A 16,461-nucleotide genomic window follows, 5' to 3' on the forward strand; every position below is an offset into this window, starting at 1 on the left:
GCAAACACCTTGGCCTGAGCACCAGCTGTTTCACATGGCAAATCTACTGGGCCACGCTCACCAGGCTGCAGACATCAGCTAATGTAATTTAATTTCAGTTTCTCTCACTCAAGTTGACATGCTCCCTCATTTGTCAAGTGGGTTGGTGCATTGGTGCTACATTCACACACATAGGAGGTACTCTATCCCCCTTGAACCCAGAATGTTTAATTTGCAGAATATTGCTCCAATAATTTGGGCCAGAGACACAGAGAGAGGGCAAACTATCTCCAACTGCATGTCTCCTTATTCTTAAGCCCAAACCTATCCTCTCCCTGCTACTGTAGGAAATGGGAACTTTTTTTGCACTTTACCTCAGTTAATTGTAAAGACTGACATGGTGGAGTCTTATTACTAGCCAAGGCAAATTTGGAAACGCTGAAAAGCTGGCAGAAGGCTTGTTGCAGCAAGATTTCTGCACTATTTTGTGAAATCGGTGCATTCAAATTGTCCTTGTGCACTTCATGCTCCGTGCCTTTTTGGCCTGTATCCTGGCCACAGCTCACTATAACACAGGTATACGGTCAATTGTGAGCCCAAGGTTTCCCTCTCAGCAGAGATACTTGACTTTTCAATGGTTTTCCCTCTTCTATTTATCTCCTACAGACAAAAAAAGAGATGACCAAGGCAAACAGAAATACTGGCTCTGCTAGAAAACAACTGAATATTTACTGCTGCTGCACTGACAAGAAAACCTAGAAAACAGAGAACTCAAAGAGAAAAGAAAAACACACCCTCAGGAAGTAATAAAGAGAGGGATGAAAAGGAAAAGAAGACATAAAAACGAATAGGAAGGAACAAAAGGAAGGTGTAACTGAATAAAGAGCACCATAAAGTGAAACTGTTGGCAGTGGGGAAGAGGCCTCCTTATGGACACCTCTGCTTCACACTGACAAACTGAGAAACTGAAAAGTGTGGTTTCCATTGAGGCACCAAAATAATTAACTCTTTACTGAGTATGTGAGAATCAAGGATTTGTGCTACAGCACTCCAAAAAGGGGAAAGATTTTACCAATTTCCTTGAAAACATACAGCAAACCTTCAAAAATGAATGCTCTTCTTAGCTATGATGAATCAGCAGCAACAGAAAATATGCAGACCTGGACTGAGCTCTAATGAAGGCACTACAATTTCTCTCTTCTTCCCACAAGCTCCAGTTAATCTCTTCTAACTGGATCACTTCAGCCACCATTCTTTAACTCCTAATTATATCAGACCTGATTATAACAATGCTTGAATGAAAATGCTCAAAACATCAGGCTCCCAGTGACATTACTGAAAAGGAGAAGTAGTGTTGCCCTACAAGACACTGTTGGGACTGCTGGGTAATTGTCTAAATCTTCTATCATTACTAAGGTAAACACTTGGAACCACAGAAATGTTTGAGCCTCCTAGCAGAGCTTTTGGCGTGCTTTCACCTTCCTGACCTCGAAGTGTCGAGCACTCCTCTGCAATTTCTTCTCATGCTGCGTGTTGCCAGTGGAGGAGAATCCTCCCCTCGCCCCCCCCAGCCACCCTCAACACATTCAAATAAACCATCCAGTGGAAAAACAAATATTGTGTGATCTCTTCACCTTTTGTCTATGTTTGGGAAAGACAACATAATCCTTTCTATTTCAGAAGCAAGCTCTCTCCCGCGCTTTCCAAAACAGTAGTGTTCTCCCTGCTCTGTGAAGAGCCTGGTGGCTATGGGCTTTATTTGTTTCTTCTCCTTAGTAAACAACTTAAAGGAGTCTGTCATTCAGTAGCCCCATGTATTTCACAAAAGAAAAAACACACACATGAAACCCATTTCCCTGTTGATCAGACATTACGATTTCCCTACTGCACCAAAGCTGGAAGTTTCAGTAATACAAAAAAAAAAAAAAAAGGGCATTATCATTCCAGGTTAAATAGAGCTTGTTCTTTACAGGCAAGGTAAGATTATTTCACAGCATTCTTACACTTCCATAATACAATTACATCTCGTTTCAAAACTCTATACTAAACTTCACTTGTCTTAGTTAACTGACAGATTACAGCTGATGGCTCTCTACCATCTGTTTCCTGGAGTACATTGCCTGTAGTGCCATGCTGAGATTTTCAAATCAGCCCTTAAACTGTGATAAACAGAATATCAAAATCCTCCATCAGCCAGCTAATGAATTACTTAGGAAAGATAATTACCATGATGTCAGAAATGCTTTTGCCCATCAGCTAATATAACATACTGATCACCCACACAATATCTCATGCAGTATGCTTATTAAAAAAATCCCAAACATATAAAACACATTTTAATTGCCAAAACTTGATTCAAACATTATAAATAAGCATAGTTTGAGTCTGCAGATATGCAACACAGTCTTGTTTCATGTTTGCTGTGCAAACCCTAGAAGCTTGGTATCAAATTCACTTCTTGCTACCTCACTCTGCCATAGGATACACACGTACATATATGTGTTTAAATATGTAATACACTGAAAGTAAAACACTGACAGCCCATCTCAATAAAAGGAGAGGAACAAGAAGAAAGAGTACATGTTTCCCATGTGAAATGGTAATTGTGAGAGGGACAGAGAATTGGAAGGAACATAAAAGGCACTATATTTGAACAAAATTATTTCAGACAGCCATTCCCAAACTGAGATCCAGGGACTAACTCCCTCCTGGGGAGAGCAGCTGGCTGGCTGCCTGCCTCAGCATCTTTCACCAGCAAGAGGAGCCAGCAGTCAGCCATAACATCCTCCACAAGTTTTCAGTGTGCTGGAGTCCTCTTATGAATTTCTGGCACTTACAATCCCTATTGATTTAAATGGGGCTTAAAGCCGTCAGAACTGAGCACTAGACATCTTCACTGTGTAACAAAGTTTACAGTGCAAAAAACCTTCAGAGGAAATTTGAAAAAAAAAGAAAAACAGAGGACTGTCTCTAGGACAACAGCAGTGGGGAGGAATACCCTCCAATTGAAAATAAATCTGCTTCCTGTGATGTTTTTAACTGCAGTTAAACCACTCAGTTTTAAACTGCAGACAAAACATCCTGGATTTTGGATACATCCCAAAGCACCCACATACACCTTGCTGATAGCAGTACTGCTCCCAAGCCCAGAAAAGGGACTTGCACAAAGAGCTCTTCCCATGCCCATGGTTCCCAAGGACTTGGACCACAGACTGCACTTTCTTCTGGATTTTGTTATTGTTTCTCCAAACTTCAGCAGTATTTTATAACTTCTGCCCTCTGAACCACTAACTATTTTTATAATATGGATTAATCCCTTTTTCAGTTTAAAGAAACAGCTGAGATAGCAAGCTTTAACAGTTTCATATTCTAAACTCTAATTATTTTAATGTAATGTTATTTGTTCAGGAGTGTTGCTCCTTTAGTCAAGTTTCAGTATAATCCCAACATAATCCCCAATTTTTTTCCTCTTTTACATCTCATGCTTCTCAGAAACATTTTAAATGTTTTGATCTACTAAACACTTACTGTGTGCCTTGTTTTCTGCTTAGTATTTTCTTTGATCACTTCTTTGAAACTTAATCCAACAGGTGTTATTTTAATTAAAAGCAACTCTGTCATCAATCTTTTATAATAATTTCATTATTATAGAGCATATTTTATGCTTTTTCTTTCTCTTAAAATTCCTTAGTTTAAAACTTGCACAATAGAGTTGTTTTTTGTAATTACTATTTGTCATGTCTATATAGGGTGTGCATATATACTTATTCTTCCTATTCTGTAATGTTATTTGATCTTAGTGGGATTTCCTCTTGGATTTAAACCCTTGAAAAGAGATGGACCTTCTGGAGAGCATAAAATGACCAATTTAATGCAATAACAACAGCAGTTTTCCTTGAATGCAGCTGTGTTTTCACAGGGCATAAAATTTGACCTTTTGCACAAAGACAGCAGAAGTTCTTGGTATTCCCTAAGACATCAAAACAAGGATCAGGGCTCAGTCTTGAAGCAGCCATAAAAAGTTCTTGGAACAAAACTGTTCAAGCTATTTTACTTTTATCCAGCAGGCCATACAGCTGCCTGGTGACAGCCTGATGAAATCTGCTGAGTTTGCATAGGAAAAGGTACATTTCCTTGTTGGGATCTTCCTTTGGTCATGTTTTGCCTTTTCTATGTCAGACTTGACGGAAAAATGGGAGTAAGAAAACAGTGGATTTCTACACCAGGGACCCACCCAAGGCAAGGAAGTCCCATGCTGAGAGACTTTTTCATTCTTGCAGTGGGAAAGAACAGGGTCTCACCTTATCTTAAATTAGGTCCCCTTTTATTTGCAGGTACCCATTTTGCCTGCCACAGCATACAAAGCCATACAAAATATTTGTCCTATACCCAAACTGGAATATGTAAAACCACAAAAGGCATTCATTAACTCATAAAAGGATCCTTTTCATTTGCTCACTGTTGTGTGGTGTGGAAAGCAAGGAGAAACAAGCCACAGAAAACAAAAGAAAGCTGACAAGTAGAACATTGCATGTCAGGGATAAAAAGCCACTGAGAGCCAGGGAATTGTCATCACACTGGAGTTACATCAGACTATAACCATCTCCAGCACTATTTCACTTGCTTTCCCCATACACATCACTGTTGCATAGTGATCTGTCAGTCAAATAACTCTAAAAATAACAGCCAAATGCCCTTGAAGTTATGGAACTCCTTCCTTTCCTTCCTTGATGTGCTGTGCTTTCAAGACCTGCCATGTCACACAATCCGCTGGACTGCTGTTCTCCCGCACTGCAGAGATGATTCCCAGAGGTTTAGGATTCCGCCTTTCTCCTGATGAGGCTCCAACGAGTGAGTCCTTTGATGAGTTAATGACAGAGCGCTACATCAGGTGAAAGCCAATGGGCTGAATGTCCATAAAAAGGAAAGTTTCTCTTCAGTTCATTATTAAAAAAAAAAAAAAAAAAAAAGAAGTTTACTAGCAAGAAAATATTTAAAACAGTTTATGCATCCAGGAACCAGCCACCACATCCCCTTCATAACCTTGGCTTTTCCATGCTTCACACTACTCAGATTGAAAATATTCATCATTGCATATTCTCCTCTCCACAGCTTGACTACATATTCAAACTTTGAGAAGCCAGTCATTTGGCCAAATGTTCCTATTACAGTTTCTCTTCTAAAATAAAGAAAAATATCATAATAAAAGCACTTAAATTTTTGTAATGCTATCAGGAGGAAAGAGAAAACTTTTAAACCAATTTTCCGTCATAAAAATGGTAACCAAACGACCCAGGGGTAAATACTATTAAAGTAGCACACACAGAAAAAAAATCACCACTTAGTGTAATTGTATACTGAAAATTGTGTACTGTAAGAGATACAAATAAAAACATCATTTGAGAAAGGACCCTTTGCACTCTGACTGAAGCTCTCAGCTAGAGGCTGGAGACATTGTCTATCTTTTCCTGGTCCAGCCAATCCAGTTATTCCATAAATTTCAAGAGGAACCAGGGAAACATTTCCTGTCCTACCCTGACTTCTTATGAGAGAGATCCTGAGCTTCCCACCAGGACCTTTTACCCCAGCCACTCTCCTGGACTGTGCTGCAGCTCACACGCACAGCTCCCCAAGTCATTATGCCCTCTATAAAGGCTGCTGGAGATGGGACCACACATCCAACCAGGATTTCAGGGCACTGCTTGGGCTTAGGGTGCTTTATTGAAAGGCTGGACTGAGTAAACTCAAATAGCTCCTTTTTACCAAAAGCCATGCAAAGAAACATCCTTGGATTCAGGACCTTAGAGCAACTGGATAACAAAAGTTATAGTTGTTGGCATAGATAAGGAATGGGAGAACCACCAGTGAAATTACCCAAACTCTCTAAGAAACATGAAGACACTACATGGAAAGTGGATTACAGTTATTTTTCTTCTAAGTTCTGAGACCCAAGCCAAAAAATAGCAGGATATATGTCTGGTGGAAAATTAGGTGGGATTTTTTTTTTTAATTTTCAGTATAGTACTTAGCTAGAAAGCCACCTATAATGGAGAGCTCTTATTTCACAATAAGTACATAATGAAACTGAAAATGGTCTCCTCATGCTGCCAAGATGACAGTAGTAAAAACTCCTCAGAGTCCTAAATGTGTCTTAGCAGATAAAAGTTGTAAATAGGCATAAATGTTGGCAGTCACTGCTAATGAATGCTTGCTAAACTAATATGTTTCTCAGCAGATCAGCAGGACACAGGCATCTCCAAACCCAAGCATGGACCACAGTTAGTTCTATCACTGCATGTCCTGATGCTGCTGGAAGCAGAACACAGCAAGAAGGGAGCAGCTGCCTCTCTAGGAATTATTTTTCCAGCAACAACTTACTTCCTTGCCTGATAGTCAGTCTATTTACCTGCATCCCCTGCTCTCCTTCATTCTTACCAAACTATTTACCCTGAAGCAGCTTTTTCTAGGCCCTGGGCACCACAAACTCTTGCATAGAGAATAATGATTTAGTAGCTTCCGTGCGACTTTTGGGTAAAACAAGACGTATCATGGAAACATGTTTCTTCACTCTTCTCCTGGTACCAGTATGGTGGCATCAGCTGATGTTTATTTCATTTTGTTCAGGCAGATAAAAGGTTTTTACAGGGTTGGTTATCAAAACTGATAAACACACCCAGGCTACCTGCAAGCATTCAGGCAGTGTCATGCATGCACAAATGCATAATACAGAGGAAGAATTGCTTCTAGTGAAATACAACCTTTCTTGCATCAGAGTAACAGAAACCCCCTTTAAACCTTTTCATAATGCTATTTTTGTAATAACAATAAGAAGCAGCAGCACACAAGGGACAGTCCCTTTCATCACCATCCATCACAAAGAGAACATATATGAGATCTCTTTATTTTATTTCCAGCTCCCAAAGTGAAAGAGAAGTTATCCCATAGAGCATCAGCTCCTGCTAGTTCTGGAAAGTGTTTTACAACATAGAAATGCAGCCTACAAATCACTTCCTACTCAGCCCTTTTCAACCCATAAGCCCTTGTGGTGGAGCAGCCCTTGTAAGGTTTAAGTAGTGGATGGGAGGTTATGGGCAGCGTCTGGGCCCCACCAAAGCCCCATTTGGGGGACTGAAATGGAAGGGAAACAGCACAAAAGGGTATTCCATGAGTTTTCCTCAGCAGACACATTTATACTGAGCACAGAAAGCACTAACCACCAGAGGTAAAGCTCAGAGGATGGAAATACTGAAAACAAGAAAGACTGTCCTGTTGGCTGAGTTGTGTCCTTCACTGCCTCCCACAGACTTTCTTTTTACTCCTGAAAACAGATATTCCTGTGGGATTAAAGTAGGTCTCAGGAAGATACACCACACTGGAGGAAAAGACTTTTTTTTATTCTCCCTTTCAACCAGAGGATCCAGTTTTCTTTTGTACAAAACACCCACACCTTTTTCCACAAATCTATCCAGGAAAAAGTTTATCTACGTCTTCAGCATTAACCCTTTGAAGTTTTAGAGATAGCAGAAATGTGTGGTTGTAAATCCAGAAATGGCACATCCATAGTTTTGATTAATTTTATATTTTGAACAAAGGACAGAAGATTTAAACCATTCCCAGAAAGGAAAAAAGGCACCATCCCACAACTACAAGTTGAAGACTTCTATTATTAAAGCATTAGAAGACTTCTATTATTAGTGCATTTATTTATAAGCATCATGACTTAGAAAAATTGCTACTTGTGTGAGGAGCTGTTTCAAGGTAGTAACACATTGCAGAGAAAGCATTTAAAAATATGCATATTTGGGTTTTCCTTTTTACTTTCCAGACTGGGGAAAGCTACATGCATTTTTACAATTGGAGATTATTTTTGTGAACAGTGCTAAAGAGAAAAAAATTAATCTATTAATATCTGTGCCCTAAAATTTCAAGCTGTTACTATTGCCTCTTGACTTCCCCCTGAATGCAGTCAATAATGGGTAAATGCTGGACCCCTGTAACTCTCTGGTTACAGCCCCTTACATTTTTCTGGTTGAGGTGCTACAACATAGGAGGAGCTGGGTTTTTTCCTCTCTCTTTGCAATGCTTAGTTTCTGAAAAACACAGGTTTTCATGGAACCTTTTATGTTAGACGTATTATTTAACAAAGTGTTTATCAAACACCTGGAAAATCACTCTCCTTTAAAAGTTTTATGATGGAAAAGCAATTACCCTTTAAGCCATGTTTCAAAGTCACTTCACAAGAATCCTTTGGAAGCAAACTTCAGCTTTCTCTCCTCCCTAACACCCAATGTCACCCAACAAGCATGTAAACTACAGCTGATTTTATTATTTTAGGATCTAGTAATAAAAGATAGATGATGATTTTATTTTTTATTTGATATCTATGGGTAAATGTAATCTTTAAATAGATCAGGATTGACTTGGTTTCAAATAATTCTCTTCCTTACCAGGGTTTAAATTTGTACAGCTATTAGAGCCAAGTATGTCTTAAGCTTTTTCCGTACATCAAAACAAAGAGCAAATATGAATCAAAGGCCTTGAGATTCCAGATGAAAGAAAACGTAAATTAAAAAGTCTGTGTGTAGGGAAGAAAAAAATAAAATAAAAGGCTTTATGGCAAGGAAATAATAAAAAATAAATTTAAAAAAAGGCAAGAGCCAAGCCAACAATCTACATCTAACAATCTGTACTCATCTGAAAATATAAAGAGCAGCCACCATGGTTTGCCAGGTGCATTAAGTGGCAAGCAAAGATGCAAGGCTTGAACAGAAGATTGTACCAGTGGGATACTCTGGGGAGCCAATTTCATTTTTACTCAGGGGAGCAACACACAAGGGCTGAGTCTATAATGCTAAACACTGCCTTTGGGGTATTTTAAAATAGGATTCAAAGTTCTGTTTGACCAAAAATACAGGGACAGTCAAATTCCTTTCCAGATTCTTCCACCAACTTCCCAGTTCAGGGGAACTGGCTGATGCTGTTGACAGGCCATACTCCATCCTATTTGAAGAGTCATGGCAGTCAGGCAAGGTCCTGACTGAAAAAAGGGAAACCACTCTTCTATTTTTGAAAAGGGAAGAAAGGAAGATATGAAGAGCTACAGAGAGGTGAGCCTGGCCTCTGTGTCTGGGAAGATCATGGAGCAGATCTTCATGGAAGCCATACTAAGACATACATGGGACAAGGAGGTGACCAGCGAGAGCCAGCACAGCTTTACCAAGGGCAGATCACACCTGAACAATCTGGCAGCCTCCTACAAGGGAGTGACATCAACAGCCAGCAAGGGAGGACCAAGCTGTGTTGTCTACCCAGATTTCTGTGGGGCTTCTGACACAGTCCCACATGACAGCCTTACCTCCAAATTGGAGACACTGGTGTTTGGTGGATGGACTATTCAGTGGAGAAAGTATTTGGTCAATGGCTCTATGTCCAGGTGGGGGCTGGTGACAAGTAGTGTCCCTCAGGGCTCTGCCTTGGGAGTGGCACTCATTAATACCTTTATCAACAAAACGACCCAGACAGCAAGATCAAGAGCACCCTCAGCAAGTTTGCAGATAACACAAAGCTGAGAAGGGTGTCAGACACAACAGAAGAAAAGGATGCCATCCAGGCATGGCACCAAACTGCTTTTTTGCTGCTGCTCAGTGATGCTCTCCCTCGCTTGCCCTGCCTGAGTGAAGGACACGGAGCTGCCAGGCTGCAGTGCCCCCAGCCCCAGTCACACACCTGACCACCAGCACCCTGTCCCCCACAGTACCTGGGCACTGGGCAGGGCTGCTCCTCTGGTGGCCCTCAACAGGGCAAGGTGTCAGGCACCCCTGGGGTTCCAAGCAGGACTGGAGAAAGTTGTGCTCAGAAAGAAGAAAGAGGGATGCAGTCCTGACCTTCATTGGAGATCCCAGGTAGGATGTGTGGGTGGAGGTCCCACGTGGGGCTTTTCTGGGCAATTAGGGCTCATTAACATATTCATGTTGGTAACAGGTGGGGAGCTTGTGAGATTGCTCAAGGCTGGAGCTTGTTCTCCAGTTTATTGTTTTGCACAGAAAAAATGCAAACATCAAAAATTGTGACTCTCTCGAGGTCCCAGGGATAAGAAATCTCCCTTAACTTACCCTGTCTGAGAAAAGCTGAGGACACACTCCACAGGAGGCATCCCTAACTGTAACTGGAGCACAAACAATTTAATACAGGACACTGTTGACTTCCTCTCTTTTTCTTTTTAAGAAAAAGTGTTCTGAAAGTCACTGAATTTGGGAACAGCAGACGCTTCATACTGGAGCAGTGAAGGGAACAGGCTATGCTGGGTAAACTGGCACAGTTGTGCTTGGGTATCTCACAAAGGCACAACAGAAATTCCAAATAGGACCAAACAGTAAGTTACAGCAGGTGCAAAACTCAGGACCAGTTTATCTGGTTTATCAGGTCTCTTCAAGGAATGAAAAATAAAATTAAACTGAAAGCCATGATTTGGTCAAGGTCAAATACTTTTGAATGCATTTTACCACTGTTTAGGATTCTAATTCCTTGATAAATCATGAGAAAACAATGAGATCACCCTCAGTATCAGTTCACTAAGTGAAAGACTGTCATATTGCAAATTTGCACATATATAAAGGCACCTAATAATGAAATATTATGGCTCATAATCTTCAAATACCCCAATGAAATTCTCAGTTTGCAGACATGAGCCTCATCAGAGCCACACTGTTCCCATCAAAAACAAAGCTATTCCATAAATATACACTCCATTTACCAACACTGCAACATTTACCAGAAAAAAAGTACTGCTGAGGACTACTAAAGTGGACTCTTGTTTCACAGTTTGCAGTAGTGATAATGTAATGTTTGAGATTTGTTCTTTGGACCAGATGCTCACCATTTGTAGGATGTTTCTATTGTTTCCTGGATTAAAACAATCCCTTTTACAAATTGTAATGATGCTGCTGCTGCATCCTATGTAAGCTACCCTGAAGCATTTCCCACAGTCTCCAAAGTGAGACACCATCAGCATGAGATGGGCACGTGCGGTGGAGCTCAGTGAAGTTTGAAAATCTGGCTGAAACAGGGGAACAGATTGTTGTCAGCCATAGATCAGATAATAAATTATGTTGTTTAAATGTACTTTGTGAGCCAGGGCCATGCATCTATTTTTGCTCTCAAATGTGCACTGCCTTGTGCTGTATTCACAGCACACTGACAGCATATTGAGAAGCTCTGTTTCTGGAGCCTTTCACATTGCATCATCTTGATTCAACAGGACTTGCACACTCCAGAAAATGACTTGTCCCCTCATCAGTGGACTCTGCCATGCTGGATTAAACTTATGGGAAATTTAAGTTTATTGGGAAATTTTAATTTGGAAAATTTAAGCCTTCTGAGTGAAACTTTGCTTGTGCTAAAGCATCAGCAACTTGATTTCATAGGATTATTCTCACAGAATAAAACTTGTTCCCTTAAGAACAAATTTCTACCAAGACCTCAAAACAAAAATACCTGAGTAATGCTGAAAATCATCAAGTATGAATTCATGCAAAATATTTCCCATGATAATCACTTTTCAGCCAGGGGCCATGTATTTGCTCACCCATGCCCCAGGCAGCTGACAGGGCGGCTCACCCGTTTCCCCCAGCCCAGGAAGCACTTTCCACCACACCCAGGGTTTCTTACAGGTCACAGCTTTTTATTTCAATTATGAGCCTTGGGCAGAATGTCAAACAAAACAGCTATTTGCTTAGCTTGGGCTACCACCCTGCCTCTGGAACTCCTTCCTTTCAGTTCCTCTGCTTTGGGGGCTATTGTAGGACATTGCCTGAAACTTCAGTAGGGAGCATCTGGACCTGCTTTGGACAGCTTTTGCAGCTGTACATGGCTGACTGGCCAGGGGTCTCTCCAGCCTGCTTAAAGAGCTGTCTTCTCTGGTGAGAAAACTCTTTGTTTGGTACAGGACACACCTTTGTCTACAACCTGGACTCTTGTGGCTTTTAGGCTTCAGAGTTTTGTTTGGTTGCAGATCTGAGGAAGAAATACTCTGCATACACACACATATGGACATCCCTCCAGTCGTGCATCCTGCTGCCCCTCAGACCCTCACACCTCTCCCAGGGACATCAAGCCTGACACAAGCTGGACTAATAGCAGAGCCAAAAGCTGTTCGTACATGCCTGTCTGAAGGAGCTTTTAAGGCAGATTTTCTGACAAATTTGGGAGCAAGAATAGAGTGTGGATCACCTTCCCAGATCAGCTACCTGCCTTTTCCTTCCCTGCTGTTTTGTAGTCCATCACTGATTGTAGAATATTCCCATTTTATTCTCTGCTTGTAGTGGGCACCAATAATTCCAGCACGCCAAAGTGAGGTTATCTTAGGGACCAATGGCTAAAAAATCCCATTGATAAGTAATATGTAAAAGACCAGACTGCGCAATTAATATTTTGCCATAATAATTATGCAGGATGGATTTTTAAAAAAATCTAGCACTGCAAGTATATTATTTTGTCCTTTTCTGGAGAAAAAAAAGGAGCTGTTTTAATGTTTGGTCCCCCTGGATCCCCTTGGCTTTTTCCCCACATCTTCCAGATAAGGAAATCAACCTAAATAAATATTTGGCTTGAGTTAAAGGTGATGTTTTCAGGGAAGGCCAGCAGCTTTGCTTTTCCAGGGAGGCCACTGGGATGCAGTGGCTGCTCCAGCTGTGTCTGCTTGGCACCAGCACCTCCATTGCCCTCCCACCCATCTGCCTTCCCTGCTCACATATAGACCCCTTGAGTCAGGGACCCTCTGCATGAGTGACCACAGAACTTGGGCAGAAAAGAGCTCTTGTCTTTCATAGAGAAATATGCTAACAAATAAAAAATATGTGGCAAGAATCTTCCTTTTAATTCACTATCATTTGGAAGTTGGTCTTTCCATAACCTCAGCATTGAGGCATCACAGGCATTGCTTTTATTTTCTTTGAGCCTGTTTAAGAGGAACACAAAACCATCAAGGGACAGATTGCTGTACTAACTGTAATACAGCACAGCACCACAAACATAACTCCACCAAAAAAAAAAAATCAGTATTTTAGATATGTGAAATAATTTTTCCTAAGATAAAATTGATTTTTCTTGGACTGTGAGATGGGATATTACCAGGGTTGTCAGCATTTGGCTCACAAATGACAAATGCACAGTGTCTGAATGGATTTTTCTGGGGGGAGTTGAGGAGTGTAAACTAACATTCTGAATTAGATTTTTATGAACCATGAATATGAGCATTGATAAAAAGAACCTTTTTAGCTCTGAGCTTTCCATGACTTTGCTCTTTATTTCGAAAGCTGCTTGTGACAGCTTATTCATTCCCTGAGATTGTTTATTCCTGGTAAAAAGAGCACACCCAACCCAGCGCAGATATACATGCAGATAAGCAGTTTTCAACCCAGAAGGGTGGAGAATTACTTCTAGAGGACCATGAAAGGACAACAGAAAAAACTATTTCATATGCACTAATCTGAAACATGCATAATTTCTGGAACGAGACTCACTATGACTGGAAAAAAAAAACAAAAAAACAACCTAATATTAAAAATATTGAAAAATTCTGACATAGATAAAGGAGTAATTTGCCAGATCTGGAAGTCCAGTGGGAATTATGCCAGTAGACCTCAGTACCTGCTGCCAAGGTCTTGTGATACTACCCAGCCTTTTGTAGTAAAATTTTTTGTTTCGGCTTCCACAGTGGAATAATATAAAGGAAACAAGAGAAAGAGATACAGTGTTAATGCAGTCTGTTGTAAAGAACGGCACTGCATATTCATTATCTGAATCAAAGGTACCCAATTATACTTTGACTTAAACAAATCCCTCTAAGAATATTTGGACAACAGCAAGAAAATCTCTTCACCTTGAGTGTGCAGACTTACTCTGCCCCAAAAATTAGCCTCAGTGTAGGCCAAAAGTGATGACCTGCTTGCAGTCATGTAGGGTATATACTCATGGATGGTAGAGAACACGATGGGCTGTTGAAGTCTTGTGTCATATTGCTTTTTCTGCTCCACTCTATGGCTCAGCAGCTCTTACCTGGAAATGAGATTGAGCTAAATTCTATTATTAATGAAAAATATTAGCATATGGCCTTGAAAAGAATTCAAAGTACCCTTTAGAGCATGTCCTCTGTCTCAAGGCAAGAAGTGACCTATTCCTAGCACAGATTTCAACATCCACACATCTCCTCCTGCTTTAGCATTTGTGAAGAAATTGCAGGCTGCAGTTTGTATAATTTACAATATTCATTGCCCAAGTTTTCCCTCCTGTCTCTAACCCAGGTTTGTTCAACTTGCTCTTGACAGTCCTAATATAATAACTGGAGTTACCTGAAACAAAAACTCTGAGCTCCCCTAATAAGCAGAATAGGAACCACCAGCAAGGACTTAGAAAACTCTGATAGCTGCTGTATAAATATCCAGCACTGTAATGCAACATGTACCACTATGGCATATAGATCCCTTAATACTGGTTTTCCATCAGAAAAATAATGACCAACACATATTTTATATGATGACCACTACTACTAAATTGCATTATTTAATCTAAAAGGCAAAGAAGGTTTGTTTTATAAGTGGTTTCCTCGTGGTCATCAAGTTATTAACCTCTTTAGCTGTGAATGAAATTCAAAAGCACTGTTCACATCTGAAGGGTCTCATTTCACATCTGTGGAATGCAGGGAATTTCTGAAAGGCACAAAAGTATTAAGCACAGATGTGCATCCATTCATTATCCACAAGACAATGCATACAGTACATTAGTCAGTCTTGGAAAGCCTCCTGCCAACTGTTGATCTACAAGAGAAACCTGCAAATAATTTAGTGAGGATTGGCCTGTGGTCTGTCTATAGTCCATCTGTGACACACTAGCATCCGCTTGAGGGACTGCTGATGAACATTTTAAATTTATGCCTGGCTTTGCAAAATGCAGGGGTGGACTTAGCAGAAAGACCTTTACTTCTCCCCATGGTTACATCCATGGGGCATAAGGATATCTGTCCCAGGATGTGATCCAGGGACAGACATCTCTGAGATGAGCTAGATAAGTGGGGACACAGTGAAGGGCTTTGGGCTGTAAAGCCCCACAGGACACTGAGCCCTATCTGAGGCCTATCTATGCATTAAAGGACCCATGCCCCTGGTTGCTGTGACTACACAACCTGATCTGGGAGAACAAGAGGAAAATCCAGGAATTTTCATGCATCTCATCTGGGCCAATTAATACAGAATTATTGCTATTATTTTTATTTTGCTCAGAGATAAATTAAACTGAAAGAAAACAAAGATGTATAGCATGAGCTCTTTCACAGATGGAACATTCTGATCTTGTATTCCCTTTAGTATCAGAAGAAATATCCTCTCACGTGGTGAATTGTCTAAGATGTTTAATGAAAAAGAAGGGCTTTTTCTCTTCTTCCAGCTATTCTTTAAGAGGCAGAGGCAGCTGTGTCTTCATTTTGTGAGAACATAATCATTTCAGTATGCAGCAAGCATTTTCTGAGAATGCCTACAACTGGGCAAAAGCAGTAGTTGGGCCTTTTAATACTTTGTGTCTTGAGTTTGGGGTCTTTTTCCCATTTTCTGAGGGAATCACTATTTATGGGAGTAGGTACCACATTGTTAACAAAATCTCCCAGGTCCATTCAGACTTAAATATGCCTTTGAAAAGGTTTGCACAGACAACTGCTACACTTCATTTTGGGGACACCAAGATCTACTGTTGCTAAGGACTTCAGGGGCAAACAGCACTGTTTGAAGACCTTGATGTGTTTCACTTAGTTCCATGCTAACAGCTAGGTTGCTTAGTCATGTGAGGATGAGGGTAAAAATGTGCAAAGGTTCCACCTGAGGCACCTGGAGAACATAAGACCAAGCAGGAAAGGTCCTGGAGGCATCAGGTACCTCCAGAGTTGAATTGCAGCTTAGCCAGATTTTCAGAGCAGTTTGGAGGTTCCTAAGATGTTTATGGCCTTTTCCACTGCACTGGTTGCTGGTAGCAGTAGCAGACAGATGGTTTTTGTAGTTGATTAATTTTTTTAAAAAAGGATGGAAAATGCCAGTGGTGCCAGTTTTCTCAGAAGTTCTTTCCAAGTTTCTGAAGTGTACAGCAGTTGGCAACCTCATGGCCATAACTACCTGCAACTTCTTTCTCACTATGCCAGCAGTGGGATTGAAAACCCAGGCTACAGCCTCAAAGCCTCTCATCAAATGAAGGGACCTCATCCATTAGCTTGGATCAGTGTCATCCTTGGCAGATTAAAGAGGAGCTGCAGTGTCTGCCTACAGTGCAACAGTGGGTAAATGGAGAAACCAGAGTAATGCTGACAATAGCTATGACTCTGCTTGGAGAGGGTAGTCCTGAACTGGTCTTAGGCAGGAAAGGATTACCATGACAGCCTGGTTGTGCCAGGACAAATGTTTTCCCCATAATTTTTGTAGTGGGGCAGGCCAGCTCTGCATCACA

The sequence above is a fragment of the Melospiza melodia genome, chromosome 5 (assembly GCF_035770615.1).
Source record: "Melospiza melodia melodia isolate bMelMel2 chromosome 5, bMelMel2.pri, whole genome shotgun sequence".
In the NCBI taxonomy this organism is placed as follows: Eukaryota; Metazoa; Chordata; class Aves; order Passeriformes; family Passerellidae; genus Melospiza; species Melospiza melodia.